Raw genomic sequence first — 11,856 nt, forward strand, 5'->3', positions numbered from 1 at the left:
TCTTGAGGGGGTTCTGCCTCATCCGGCCTGGGTGATGAAGGTCCTCCTTCTTCTTTCTGTTCGGTTTCCTGTAGTCGAGCTAAGGTATCCTGTAGGACGTTCTCAGCTTCCTGTAGCCGGGTCTTCTCGTCCATCAGGTCCACTCGGTCTTGCCATGTGCTCTTCTTCGGGCTGCCCTTTTCATAGGTAACTGTGACCTTTGAGGGAGATTTGTCTTTGGGAGAAACAGGGGTGTCCTCAATGACAATTGGGCTGCTGGACTGCTGCTGTGGTTTCCCTGTTTTTATCCGAACACTCCTCCGTGCTTTGAAGTAGAGAGGAGGGTCCCTCTTCCTTTTTCCCTTTTGCTTAGGTGGCGTACTGAGGCCAGCTAATACGGCCGCTGCCTCTCTGGCTAAAACATCCACCTTTCGCTTCTCAGATTTTGGTTGTGCATGGCTTCCTGTAGAAGCCTGTTTTTGCACCCTTGTGCTTCCTGTAGAAGCCTTGGTCTTTGCTTTTGGGCTTTCTGTAGAAGCCTGCTTTTCCCCCCCTGTAGCGGTATGTGTCTTCCCTTTTTCTCTTTTTTCTACGGTGGATTGATCCTTTTGCTTGCTTGCAAGTGCTGGATAGGTAATTGGGCTGACGTGGCTTTCCCCGACTCTGTCTCTTCTGCTTTTTGACCTTAATTCTCTTGCTGACAGGATGGGGGAGTCAGCTTTGTCTTTATCCTCTTCTTTCTCAACCACCTCTTCCTTGTCTTCAGTGCTGGAGGAGCCACTCTCTTCGATCAGCATTTTAATGTCTCCATCTCGTGTCAGATTCCTAAACGACTCCCAGGAGAGGGGAACTCTATATGAGTGCAAGGCATCTTCCACAAGCAATTTTATTAACCCATGATGGGCTATCTGATCAGGGATGCCCTGTCTTAGTTTGGTAGCACACTCCATGAGGGACTGTAGAAGATAATAAGGGATGCTTAGTTTTTGGTCTACAGGATCGTCAATTCCGTGCCTTAATTCAGTGAGGAGCCGGAAATGATATGCATATACTATACTGAACCGGCCTTCACACGTAATATACTTCATTATTTGCAAACTGACTTCATTCCACGGTGGTGTTAGGCTCGTCCTTCTTACCCCATTTTTATCCTCCGAGAATTCTTCCTCAGGTGTGAAGAAATCCTTCTTTGCTTGCTGGCTCATCTTCCGCTCGTCTTTGTCCCACGGCAGACCCATGGGCAACTCTGTAATCCGACTGATATGTTCGGGGGTGAGTTTGAGGCTGAGACCTCTGAAGGTTACCGTGGCCAACGTCTGTGATTTAGGCTGCAGAGCCTGCAAAAATTCCTCGGCTACTTCCTCATCATAGCCCTGTAGTTTATCACAGAAAGGCATCCATTGTGCTCTAGTGAAGAGCTCAACCACTGCCGGGTTTCTCCTTAATGCATTTGAATTAGTGGGCTCTCGCCTGATAAACCCGCCAGGCATGATGAACACAGTGTTTGTACCAGAGGTGGTGGATACACAGGAAATTCGGTCTTAAAGACAGAACATGCAATGAATTTTCAGACCACAGTGTGATTATACAGCTATCCTGTAGGAGTGATAGTATAGGCACGGCAAACCAAAATTTTTTTATGACCACACTGTGACTAATTGCCTTGCCACCTTTTTAAAAAACCAATTGCGGAAGGAGTTGCAGGGTTACCTCTTTTCTGCCACCTTTTTTTTACGTGAAGACTTCACCTTCCTGTAGAGCCGCGTGCCTGTAGAAACTGCTTCCTGTAGGACGGCGTTCCTGTAGGAGCAGTGTGCAGGCTTCGGGAAGAGCTTTTAGCTGGCTGGCGGTCGAGAGGTGCTTTACTAGCGTTCAGGTAGCCGAGAGCTCGGCGTGTCAACATGCAGAGGTAAGCAGAGGATCTACTCGAGTTTTGAAGTGAGGTTGATGGAGATACACGCTTAATCGAGCCGATTAGATTTTGAATCGGCGCAGCTCGTGGCGCGGGGGTGAGTTGTCCCCACCGGACCGTTGGGTGACGTCACCCCTCATCCACCTGCACATTCGTTTGTTGCCGCATTCATTCCCACAGATCTGTCGCCGCCCTTTTCGGTTAAACTTCACTTCTCGGTTGACGGGACTGATCTTCACGTGCTTGCTGCGTGTGTCTCTCGTCGTGGCTGCCACCTCGTCCTCTGACTATCCCTTTACTAACCGACGTGGCCCATCACTGGCCTTTAGGCCGCTCAACCATTCACCTTTATGCCATGCAAAACAAATCGAAGTAATAATCATGCAGTTTGATGGAGAGAAGGATTAGAACACTTACCTGCGCGCGGCTGCACATGATTTCCAGATTTTTTTAGCGATGGATCCACCTGCCGCATGTGGCTGCACATTCCTGTAGGCTCGTGGTTACAGGATGCTGGCGATGGAGTGGATGGATCTGCGTTCATGCGCCCGTGTTTGATCTCAGATGGCGGTGCTGTGAACGGTCTTCACTTGAGCAGGTCGAACTGTTACAGGATCCCCGCGAGGGGTCTTGTCACCGTTCTTTCTTCTCGGGTGTATGCTGCATGCTGGCGGTTCTGGCTTCTCTATCATGATCCCAGCGCTTCTGATGTATCAACATGGATGTGGTATGGTTCTCGGTGCTTAGTTTCTCTTTGACAGGTGCTTTCTCACGAGAACTGATTACTTTGGTGTGCTGCTGCAGGGATCTGGGTTGCATGGCGACGAGGGTGGTGGAGGACGATAATGGCAATGTTCAGGGGTGCCATCATTGACATGCATGCATTAAATCCACTCCTCAGTCGCTAGATCTTCATTTGAAACACATTTCGGCCATCGTAACCTTCTACAGGAAGTTTCCTGTAGAACACAGAGCTTCCTGTAGAAATTTGGCACTTTCCTGTAGAAGATCCACGTCTTCCTGTAGGAAGACTGTCTGTTCCTGTAGAAAAACTGTATCCTCCTGTAGAAGATCCAAAGCATGATAATAACTGCACATACCTTAAAAACATTGCTGTTCTTGGAGGAGGTGCTGATGACATCCTTGGCTAGCATGATGAAGGCCCCTGGCTTGGAGTGGAGAGGCTTCTTCTCCTCCATAGAACATCTGCATGCAAACCTTTTTATTGTGCTGATTGTTTTTTCTCTTTTTTCTTTTTTTTTTAGAAAGACAATAGGAGCGCCTCGATGAGGTTTTCACCCCCACTACCTGCCTTGGGTGCCTCAGAGAGGTTTTCACCCAAGGATCTTTATTTTCCTCTTTTTTCTTGAAAGACAATAGGAGCGCCTCAATGAGGTTTTCACCCCTACTGCCTGCCTTGGGCGCCTCAGAGAGGTTTTCACCCAAGGATCTTTATTTTTTTCCCTCTTTTTTTTTTTTTTGTGTGTTTTAGATCCTTCAGGGTATGCCCAAAGTGGATGCATAACCCTTCTCTATGACCAAAACAGATTTCTCCATAGTGCTGATAAACTCTTGTCTTGAGAGAGGTCTTCTATAGATCTTCAATCGGTGCCCATTTACAAGCATGGGAATGGATTCCTCATCAATGGTTCGAATGAGGACAGATCCATTGTCATGGCACTGTTCCACCACATATGGTCCTAGCCATCTGGTTCTCAACTTCCCCTTGAAATCTTTGAATCTGGAATCATACAACAAAGCCCAATCTCCCGGCTGAAATTGCTTGTCATGGAGATGTTGGTCATGCCACACCTTCCTCTGAAGTTGAACCACCTCTGAGTGAAGGAGGGCCTGCATGCGGTGTTCATCCAGTCCATTCAGCTGCAATAGCCTTTCTTGTTGTGCATGGCTGAGATCTAGGTCCAGCTGAGCTGCCAACCTCAAAGTGTTATACTCAAATTCAATGGACAGCAAAGCTTTCTTCCCATAGACCAGCTCATAAGGTGTGAAACCGGTGGTGGTCTTCCAAGTGGTGTTGTAAGCCCATGTGGCTTCAACTAGGCGATCTGCCCAGTCTTTTCTGCTGCTGTCTACCACTTTGGTCAAGATCCCTTCTAGAGCTCTATTGGTGACTTCCACCTGCCCATTTGCTTGAGGATGATAAGGGGTGGAAGTCCTATGCTTGATCTTGTGATGAGCCAATAGATCTTCAACCAAGTTAGAGGTGAACTGGCTCCCTTGATCGGTCACCAGCTCTCTTGGGTAGCCAAACTTGTAGAAGATGTTCTCTCTTAAGAACTCAACCACCTTTTCTTCAATTGCTGCTTTGATTGCTTTAGTCTCTGCCCACTTTGTCAAGGAGTCAGTACACACTATGATGTAGGATCTTTTCCTCGAAGAGGGATTGATTGGGCCCACAAAGTCCATGCCCCACTTCTTAAATGGCTCGAGAGTCACTTGAGGTTGGAGAGGCATCTCATCCCTTTGGGTCGGTTTCCCCATTCTTTGGCATTGGTCACACTGGCTAACATATCTTCTGACATCTTGATGAAGTGTGGGCCAATAGTAGCCTGCCTGCAGGATCTTGAAGGCAGTTCTCTTTGCCGCAAAATGTCCTCCACAAGGCCCATCATGACAGGTGAGGAGAATGTCAAAGACTTCCTCCTCCCTTACACAACGCCTTAAGATCTGATCGGGGCCAAGCTTGAACAGGTTGCCCCCAATCCATGTAAATGAGGCACTCTTTCTGATGATTTTGCTCTTCTCTTTTGAAGAGAGGTGCGGAGGAAACTGAGCTGAAACAAGGTAGTTTGCTATGTCAGCAAACCATGGAGAGAGTACTGAGATAGCAAATAGATGCTCATCAGGCATCTGGTCATCCACCGTCCCATCTTCATCTGCAGACAAATCCAATCTAGACAAGAAGTCAGCAACAACATTTTCTTTTCCTGGTTTATCAACAATGGTTAGATCAAACTGCTGCAATAAAAGTAACCATCTAATAATACGAGCATTCACATCTGGTTTATTCATCAAGTATCTAATAGCAGCATGGTCAGTATGTACAAAAGTCTGGTAACCAGTAATGTAATGTCGGAACTTGTTCAGTGCATGAACCACAGCTAAGAATTCCTTCTCGGTTACAGTGTAATTCAGCTCTGCTTTGGACAAGTTTTTGCTAACGAAGTAAATGGCATATGGAAGTTTTTGCTCAACTTGTCCTAAGGCTGCACCTATGGCTTTGTTCGAGGCATCAGTGTGGATGTGGAAAGGTAGGGCCCAGTTTGGACCTCTTAGGATTGGAGCTGACACTAACTTGTCTTTTAATTCATTCAAACTCTTCTGACAATCGTCAGTCCAATTAAACTCCACATCTTTTGCCAACAAACCAAACAACGGTGAGGCTAACTTGCTGAAGTCTTTAATGAACCTCCGGTAGTATCCTGCTAATCCCAAGAAACTCCAGACATCCCTTACTTTTTGAGGAGGTGGAACCCTCTTGATGAGAGCAATTTTGTTAGGATCCACCTGCAATCCTTGAGAAGAAATGGTATGGCCTAGCACTGTCCCTTCAGTCATTAGGAATTCACATTTCTTAGGGCTAAGGGACAAGTTCATCTCGATGCACTTGGTTAGGACCTTTCCCAAGTTGGACAATGCTTCCTGGAAGTTGGCCCCATAAGGGGTAAAGTCATCCATGTAGATTTCCACTGCATCATGGACCAACTCCGAGAAGATGCTCAAGACAGCTCTCTGAAAAGTAGCAGGAGCATTGCATAGCCCAAAGGGAAGGACTCGGTAGGCAAAGGTACCCCAAGGACAAGTGAAGGTGGTCTTATCTTGGTCTTCCGGGCTGATTTGGATTTGATTGTACCCGCTGAACCCATCCAGGAAAGAGAAGAACTTCTTTCCTGCCAGTCCATCCAACACTTGATCTATGAAGGGTAGAGGGAAATGGTCCTTCTTGGTAGCTTTGTTCAGCTCCCGGTAATCTACACAGATCCTCCACTTCCCATTCTTCTTGGGAACCAACACCAGAGGGGACACCCATTCACTATCTGAGATGGGGTAAATGAATCCGGCGTCCAACAGTTTTTGCAATTCTTCCTTGACAATGTCCTTAAGGGCTGGATTCATTCTCCTCTGGGGTTGCCTAACTGGTTTACAATCCTCTTTGATGTATATATGATGGGTACAGACCGAGGGGTGGACTCCTTTCATCTCCTTATAGCTCCAAGCAAAAGCATCTAAGTGGCTGGCCAATAGGCTACACAACTCCTTCTCCTGGGAAGGAGACAGAGAGGAGCTGATCTTTAACGCTCTCTCAGGGCCGAACTCCACACTTTTGACTCTGGGAGTTACAGGGCTGGTTGTACAAAGGTCCACTAAGGGGCTAGCTTGGGCATCCTCCACCAACTTCTCTAAAGATAGTGCACTGGAAGGTGGATTCTGGATCAGGGTCTCAATTAAATCATCCTCGGTAGGAGAATTTCTTCTAGCGGTATCTAGGGTGCACAGAGGTGCAGAGTACACCTCGTCTTCCTCTCCGTCCTCCAACCAGAGTGGTAAATCATGCTCTAAAGAAGGTTGGGCAGGAGGGTATAGGACTAGCTGCTTGGACATGGGACCATTTTTGATGGTCATGTTCCCTGCCCGACAACTTATGTAAGCATCTGCAGTAGCTAACCAAGGCCTCCCCAAGATGAGAGGATATCCAGTAAGCTTGGCCTTTGGTTGCAGGACCAGGAAATCTGCAGGGTATTCCCAAGAATCAATTGAGACCAAGAAATCCTCCACAATCCCTTCGGGAGTCACGGTGGAGCGATCTGCTAACTGCAGTACTGTCGAAGTCTTTCTCAAGGAACCCTGAAGATTGAGTTTAAGCATGGTATCCCTGGTCATCACATTGATGGCTGCCCCCAGATCAATCAAGGTGTGGGGGATAATGGTGCCATTGATGTGTACATCTACTACAGGACTTCCAGGATCTAGGTATTTTGGGCAGATGACTTGTCCTAGCATAAGGTCAGACAGTTGTCCTATGACGTTGATAGTTGAGGCATCTTTCTTCCGTCTGCCTGGGTGTTTGAAACACTTCTCCTTAATCAGCTTGTTATATATTGGCACATCCTTGATGGCTTGGAGAAGTGGGATTTTAACACACAACTGTTTGAGCTCACCCAAAATCTCATCTTCTTCTGGGTTCGGTTGTGTGGTGGCGGTTAATCTCTCAGGAAAGGGTGGAGTAGGCTTTGGTTCACTCTCCTGATGGTTTTCCTCATCCTCTGGGGGAGGAGGTTGGCGATCTGGAAGAATCTTTCCAGATCTAAGATTGATTTCCTGGATCTCCACAGCATAGGTAGGGCACGAGGTCTCCCCAGTATATACCTGCTGAGCCTGTCTATTGTTGGGGTTCGGGTTCGGTTGAGCAGGCATCTGAGGTTGCCTTGGAGGAGCAGGAGGTAAAGGCTGAGGTTGAACTGGTGGTGGAGGCAAAATGGCGGGAGGAGTGTTGTATTGGGGCCTCCACCCCGACTGAGGAGCACTCCATTGAGGTTGCGACTGGGTATGTGAGTGATATGGATGAGAAGTAGGTTGAGTAGGGTACTGAGGTGGATAAGACCATGGAGGAGGCATTGACCAGGAAGGATGAGCAGGGGGACCCCAGGAAGGCATGGGAGTCAAGTGGTTGGGGTTGTAATAAGCTTGAGATGCCCCTTGCATCCCCTGCTGATAAGGTCTAGATCCTTGAGGCCTCCTTTGGTTGATGAAGTAGAGAGGTTCAGTGGGGGCTTCAGTTCCCTGGTACATGGCTTTAAACCCAGGCAAGGTTGGACACTGATTTGTTGGGTGGTCCTCCTCACAAACGAAACACACTTCAACCGAATGCAATGGACATTCGTTCTTAGGGTGTCTTCTGGTGCACCTAGGGCAGAAGACAGCCAAGGCTCTCTCAGCTTCCTCTTTCTTTTGCTGGATCCTGAATGTGTCCAGCTGCATGGCAATGGTATGTCTCACCTCACTCTTAAGATCTTCTAATTGGTTTGTAAGCTCATGTTTGGAGAAAGGGACACCGGTGGAGAGGAGGTTTCCTCTACCTCGTTTTCTAGCTGCCCTGGAATGATTTCGAAACACAGTTTTGATGTCCTCATAAGGCAGTTGGTAAATGTCCCCCCCAGCTAACATGTGAAGGGTGTCTAGGAGATCTTCAGGGACTCCTCGGAGTAGAACCAACTTGAGGGATTCAGGGTCAAGTGTGCACCTGGCCCGTTTATAGCTAAGTTGGAACCTCTCCTCATAGTCCTCTAAAGACTCATCATTCCCCATGGTCATTCGAAAGATTTCTCCCTTGGTTTCCTTGGACCTACAATAATCCCTATACTTGGTATTGAAGGCTTGCTGCATCTGAGCCCAAGTGGTGATGCTATTCCCAGGTAATCCCATGAACCAACGTAGTGCTGCATCCTTGAGAGTGGAAGGGAAAAGCTTCAACTTTTGCTCATCCTCAGTATAGTCATAGGTTCGACAAAGGACAACAAACTCAAACAAGAAGGTATCCGGATCCTCAGTGGTCAGTCCATGGAAGTGAGGCAAGGCAGAGGGGCTAATGTTTTTCATTTTCATATCCCCATTGGTTTCTCGGATGGGGAAAGCTCCTTCTATTCTCTCCTCTTCTCTCCCATTATCAGCCATGGCTTCAGATGGAGTGGTTTCTAACTCTTCTTCGTCTATAGGGTCTTGGTATATCTCGGGATGTTCACCTATAGGTTCCTCTGGGTCACTGTCACCAAAGAAGAGAGAAGGGTGACTTAGTGATGTGGTGGGGGTGTTTGGTAGGAATTTGTCTGATCTATCTCGGTTCCTACGAGGCATGAAAGGGAAATGACTCTTCTCTGTTTTTAGTGCTTTTGCTTTTTTCTTGTACCTGCAAAACTGAAACAAAGTGATCTACAACTAACTAGATTGCTCAAATGAAATTTGCGGAATTGGAAATATTAATCTAGGAAAGCAGGAAATATTAATCTAGGAAAGCAGGAAATACTAATCTAGGAAAGCAGGAAATACTAATCTAGGAAAGCAAGAAATACTAATCTAAGAAAGCAGGAAATACTAGTCTAAGAAAGCAGGAAAGTCTATGCTACTTTTGCAGAATGGAAATGAAGCAAACTACTTAGCAGAAGGTAAGAGTAGGAAAGTAGAGGAAAAGCAACAGGTGCTAATACTCTGACGCTTCCCCGGCAACGGCGCCAAAAAGATGGTGAGCTCCAGTATTGTAGCAATAATGCTACAACTCCTGGGGCTTCCTGTCTCTTAATTTTATCAACCCGGTAGTTCGTACAAACTTGGAAGCGATGGTGCTGTATGCACAAGTACTAGCCCTTGTCGCAGCTGTCACTTGGTCAGCTGGCACAAGTCCGCTAGGGCTTAAGCCAACTTCTATAGGCTCACAGAAGAAGCTTTATCAATGATGGACGAAAGTTAACTTCAAAGAAAGGCTACTCTACTTGACAAACTGAATCAAAAGCAACTTAAAGCATGTAAATCTATGAAACCCTAATTTAACTAGTCTATCCTCTATAATGCAAAGAATGTGGGTGCAACTCTTATGAATGCTGTCATTGCCTCTAACAAGTATGAATGCATGGGTCTAAGCTACTGGCATCATGAGAAATGTGTTTTTGTGTTTTTCCTTTAAGTGTGTGGAGTGATTGTGACCTTGGCCTAACTAGGGTTTGATTGTGCAGGTGGGATGGAGATGGAAGGAAAGTGTGGGACAGGTTGGGGAGGCTTGGAGAGGTTCCTAAGGATCCTCAGCACCCATCCACAGAGGTCCCTCATGTTCAGAAGCTCGGCAACGAAGTGAATGGCCTCCTACAGGAAGGCTGCTGGGAATTCTACAGGATACTCTGTTTTCTACCGGATGGCTGTGCACGTCTACAGGATGGTTGGTCGTGGAGATTTTAGGAGTGGATGGAGTGTTGGAGTGGTGTGGGAGGCTAAGGGAGATGGAGATGGACCTAATGATGTCTTAGGAAATGGCAAGTCAGACGAAGGAAGGGTGCATGAAATGGGTTGATGTTTTGGAAGGGTGAAATCAACGAGAGTGAAGGAAATGGAGCAGTACGTGGAATGAGAGAGTTGGAGGGCAAGTGAGTGAGGTAGAGGATGAATAGAACTTGCAGGTGGATGGAGAAAACGACGAAGGAAGTGGCTTGAGAAAGAGCAGCGTAAATGAAACAAATGACCTGTGCATCAAAACAAGAGATTCATTAACCTATTATGCCATGAAACCTACAAATCCGAAATGGAAAACAAGAAATGAAACTAATGCGTGAGAGTGTAGTATGGATCAATGTCGAGAATATATGAATGGATTTTCAATAAAAACGTTCATGTGGCAATTTGCGTGGAGATGAAACGACTGCTGTTCTTTTTGGTGGCTGATCATGGTCTACACCCCAATCCCAACGGTGAGATGGCAGTGAGCCTTTTGCAACCTGTTTTTGATGGAGCTCCAAGAGATTTATTCTACCAACCTATCAAACTCGAATACTGAAAGAAAAGCATCATACCAGTCCTATCTATGCTAATGAAAACAACTAAACCAACAAGCTGGAAATCCGAATTGCATAGGAAACTAAACAAACTCAAGTGCTGGAACTAATGGTAAATGCATTACAACACGGAGGAGGACTATGGCTCTCAGGTTGGGCCCTCACCTGAGAGCTATAGCTCCTTGAGAAAACTCAGAACTAACTCAAAAGTGGCTTTCTTTATTCATAATCTGATAACATGCCAAATTGGCTTACAAAAGAGAACGAAACTTGAGCTGTGCTCCAAAATTACAATAGTAATACGAGAGTTTCAACAACCTAACCAAGGCTAAGGCTTCTATACTTATACAAAACGATGCTCCAACAGATATCCATGATTCTAGGAGCTCGGTTGTTCAATCTATAGTTTAACTGCTGATCCTGTAGGATGGTCATAAATGCTGTTTCCTGTAGAGCAGTTTTGAACTGCTGTTCCTGTAGAACAGCTGGCCGTGTATTAAGCTCGGAGGGAGGCTGAAGTGGGCTCGGAGTTCTTGGTGAGGATCACGAGGAATGTCCCCCAAAACCGTGGACAACCTCTCCTTATGTCAGCAATGCCAACTCGTTGTCTCCTTGCCACCTTTTCGTTGTCTTTTGCTCCCTTTTAATGCCAAAACCTGGAATCACAATGCATTAGCTACGTGGATAAAGTGCCTATCCTTTCTCCTACAAACAACATGAATAAACTAAGAAGTGTATGCATAAACAATAAAAATGAATGGTTTGAGCAAGCAAAATAGGCCAAAAATGAGCCCAAATTGTACCAAAATTGGGGCTCATCACTAATTCCTACTTATAGGCTTCAAGTTCCGACTTTAAAAAATCGTTTTCCTATAAAAGGGAAGCCAGGGTGACTGGCTTTGTGTATCAGTCATGGTCTCAACAGCTGGTTCTTGTGTGGCAGCTTTTGAATGAGTAGCATCCTGAGTATCTAGATTTTGTGTATTAGTAGCTGGTTCTTGTGTGGCAGCTTCTGAATGAGTAGCATCCTGAGTATCTAGATTTTGTGTATTAGCAGCTGGTTCTTGTGTGGCAGCTGTTGAATGAGTAGCTGGTTCTTGTGTGGTAGCTACGTCATGTATAGCATTGTGAGCATCCAGGTTTTGTATATCAGCAGCTGGTTCTTGTGGGACAACTACTGAATGGGTAGCTAGTTCTTGTGTAACAGCTACCTGTTGTACAACATCCTAAGCATCTGGATTTTGTGAATCAACAGCTGGTTCTTGTGTGGCAGCTGCTGAATGCATAGTTGGCTCTTGTGTGGTAGCTACTGTTGCACTAAAAATTGTCACCTTGGCATTCTGCAATTTGTGTGAGTCCATTACCACTCATACTTTCCTCCTTCACAAGTATAAAGCCTCAGTTCTTCAT

The sequence above is a fragment of the Pinus tabuliformis genome, chromosome 3_2, assembly GCF_031772625.1.
Source record: "Pinus tabuliformis cultivar Carrire ecotype Pingquan chromosome 3_2, CPIR1, whole genome shotgun sequence".
NCBI lineage: Eukaryota > Viridiplantae > Streptophyta > Pinopsida > Pinales > Pinaceae > Pinus > Pinus tabuliformis.